At 38.3% G+C, this 3589-nt stretch overlaps 1 long non-coding RNA gene across 1 annotated transcript in view; it reads right to left on the reverse strand.

The window, feature by feature from the left end:
• Window positions 1-2338: 2338 nt before the first annotated feature.
• The window catches only part of LOC122558036, a 2635-nt gene continuing 1384 nt past the window's right edge, over window positions 2339-3589 (reverse strand). The window contains exons 2-3 of the long non-coding RNA XR_006314012.1: window positions 2721-2903; window positions 2339-2566 (exon numbers count right to left, since the gene is read on the reverse strand). This is a non-coding gene — a long non-coding RNA (uncharacterized LOC122558036). The remainder of the gene's footprint in view (window positions 2567-2720; window positions 2904-3589) is intronic.

Genomic DNA, 3589 nt, shown 5'->3' on the forward strand with positions numbered 1-3589 from the left:
TTGAGAGGAAAGCGTGTTAGGGTGTTAAGGATTGATCTCCCCTGAACCTGACAGTATGTTTTTAGGATATTAAAGTAAGTAGACATAGTGGATACGTTGCTATTAATCTTACCAAATCCCTTACACACTGGAAAGGTCCCAAAGGATTAGAAAACTGGTGATGTAACACCATTTTTTACACTTAAAAATGGAAAGATGTGATGGAGCATTTCGAAATAAATATTATCAAGCATAGTCAACATAGTTTCATAAAGTGGATTCAAAACCCTTTATCTAAGAAAAGATATACTGGCATTGGAGGCAGCCCAGGGAAGGTTCACGGGGCTGATACCAGGCATAGAGGGACTGTCTTATGACGAGAGGTTGAGTAGGTTGAGTCTGTCCTTGTTGGAATTTAGAAAAATGAGAGGCAACCTTATGAAACAAACAAGATTCTTAGGGAACCTCTTAGGATAGACGGAGAAAAGTTGTTTCCACTTGAGAGAGTTTAGGACCATAGGGAATAATCTGAGAATAAGGGGTCACATAGTTAAAACCATTGCTGAGGAATTTTTTTCTGAGGGTGTGAATCTTTGGAATTCTTTACCACAGACTGTTGTTGGGGCTGAGTTATTTAAATATGTTAAAGGATGAAGTAGGCAATTTTTAAATCAGTAAGTGAATCGAGGGTTATGGGGAACAGGTAGGCATGTGCAGTTGAGGATTATTAAATTATAATGCTAAGGTTTATCTATTTCTCTTGACCATTATTGTTGAATTTACTGTCATCACCCTTTCAGGCACTGCATTCCACATTACAACTCATACTGTAAAATAAAGTATTACCACACACCACCTCTAGATCGTTTGCTGATTACCTTCAGTCTATGTCTTCTAGTTATTAATCCTTCTACTCGAAATAACTTGTTCCTTGTTTACTCTAGCATCCTGCAAGTGCTACCTTTCAAAGCTACTCAATCTTCTCCGTGAAAAGAACCAGCCCAAATTATTTAGTTTCTCCACCCCTCTTATCATTCTAGTATATCTCCTCCTACTCACCTTGGAGAAGGTCTTTTAAAAATTAGTGTGCATATCGCTCCAGCCACCTTTGACCCGCACCCACTTTAAACCATTTAGTTCCTATTGCATTTAATCACTTCTCCCTCCAGTGTACATTTGCGTTAACCAAAAGGAGGGGAAGAAAGATAAAGAAAATAAGTTAACAAGGAGGGAGAAAATAATGCTAACAGCATTAGATGTGTTGTAAACATACTTACGAACTAGGTGTGCAAATAATACAAAAAAACTTCCAACACTTGATGTTTGAATCTTGATTTTAGTATAATTAAATGTCTCAAATCATTTTTAACTTGCATGTTTCTTGTACTTTTCGCATCCCAACAAATCTCTTCAATAATGAAATGTGATCACAGCTGCTGAGAAGACAAACATGGTAAATAAGTTGTGCCCAACAAAATGTTATTGACTAGTTACTCTAACTTGATGGCTTTTGAGGTTTACAGTTTGACTAGTATATCGGGAGAACTCCTCACTTATATCTTTCTCTTACTGGTAATAATCTTTTAACTGTCTGAACAGACAGACAGGACATTAGTTTAATGCCTCATTGTATGCATGCCGGTGTCGACAAAATAAAGGCATCCATGACCCGTGCTTTAAATGCACATCAAGTTCTTTGCCTGAGCAAATAAGGATCCGGGTACCTTTTTTGAACCTGTATTCGTGAACTGAGTCGCCTTGAATGTAGTTACTAGCCAATGTTCAGCCAGCTACATTCAGGACTGCACGTGTTACCTAGCCAAACTTAACAGATCACTGCAAACGGTGATCAGAAAGGAAAGTTTCGTTGACCTGAAACATTATCTTTCTGTTTCCACAGATGTTTCCTATTCTGCCCACTTATTTCCAGCAGCAAGGGAAGCTTTTCTGTACATTAAAACACATGGCCATGAAGCACTTTTAAGGATGCCTTATGGTGGTAAGAGATACTGTATAAATGCAAGTCTTTGCCTTATTAAAATATGTTTACCTGAAATATGGAGCCATGTCATTCAGTAATGCTCCATCTGGTGCTATATTAAAACCATGGACTATTAGTAGTCAACTTTCCCCTTCATGTCATAACCTCCCTGCTCTTTATCAAATGTTAGAGCATTTATGTCCAGCTAGGAAAGGACACAATATAAATTTAATGTGACACTCCCTCAGTACCATACTAGGAATGCCAGCCGAGATTTTTTCTGCTCAGATTCATGAAATGACTCCTGAATCCAAGCTGATTTAGGGTAAGAGCTTTATTTTATTATGTAATGGAATGCAAATGACCTTACCAAAGCTAGCCTATTCCTGATTGCCCTTGAAGGTGGTGTTGATGGTAAACAACCTTCGTGAATTGTTGCAGTCCACGTGGTGTCGGGACACCTGCACTGCTGTGTGGAAGGGAGTTCTACAATTTTGATCCAGTTCAATAAAGGATCAGCAATTTGGTTCCAAGTCAGGTTGATGAGTGACTTGAACGAGATCTTCCAGATGGTGATGTTTCTATTACTCTTCTGTCTTTTCCTTCCTGTGTGGTTGAGGTCACAGATTAATGACAAGTTGTCAAAAGAAAGCTGGATATGAAATCTACTAACCAATGAACCACAGCATTCCAATAGGTCAGCAAAAGATCACTCCATGAAAAAGGAGGAAGTTGCATTATAAATGTTTTTGTTATTTACCAAGATCTTCCAGCAATGGCATTCAGTACATCTCATCATGGTCCTCTTCAATAGCCCTTGTGCACTTTTCCAGCTACTTCAGTATTATTGTATTCGCAGGACATTTGGATAATTCCAGTCGCCAATGATTGTTTAAAAGCAGTTGTACATAAGTGGGGTTTGTTCCCATATGCCTCAAATATTCTGCAAACACATTGCAGACATTTTTTATAATGAGGGAAAAACATTTTTTACACTGACAAACAACAATTACACATCATTCAAAAAACTCACAAATATTTAAGCTTACTGAGCACAGTGAAAAAAAACAAACACGGGAGTTATTGAACAGCTCCCTGTCTTTTTTCTGTGTTAGTATCAGCTGAGTGTCACATTTATTTAATTTCCTTCAGCTGGTACAGGTTTAGTATGATGACTGGGCAGATTTATTCCAACTGATCTGTCAGAACACATGTACTGCAGTGAGACCTTCCTTCCTTTAATCCAAAAATACCAAACGTTTAAATCTGCAACATACACTCACCATTTTTTACAATGAGAATACATAAGACACCTTCAGTAGTCAAGTCTAAGTCTCCCCAAGCAGTTTAAGAATTTGAGTTCAGTGGAATGCCACAAGGATCAGTGCTGGGTCCTCTACTTTTTGTCATTTACATAAATGATTTGGATGTGAGCATAAGTTAGTAAGTTTGCAGATGACACCAAAATTGGAGGTGTAGTGGACAGCGAAGAGGATCTGGACCAGATGGGCCAATGGGCTGAGAAGTGGCAGATGAAGTTTAATTCAGATAAATGCGAGGTGCTGCATTTTGGGAAAGCAAATCTTAGCAGGACTTATACACTTAATGGTAAGGTCCTAGGGAGTGTTG

Source organism: Chiloscyllium plagiosum, chromosome 16 (assembly GCF_004010195.1).
Source record: "Chiloscyllium plagiosum isolate BGI_BamShark_2017 chromosome 16, ASM401019v2, whole genome shotgun sequence".
NCBI classification, from domain to species: domain Eukaryota; kingdom Metazoa; phylum Chordata; class Chondrichthyes; order Orectolobiformes; family Hemiscylliidae; genus Chiloscyllium; species Chiloscyllium plagiosum.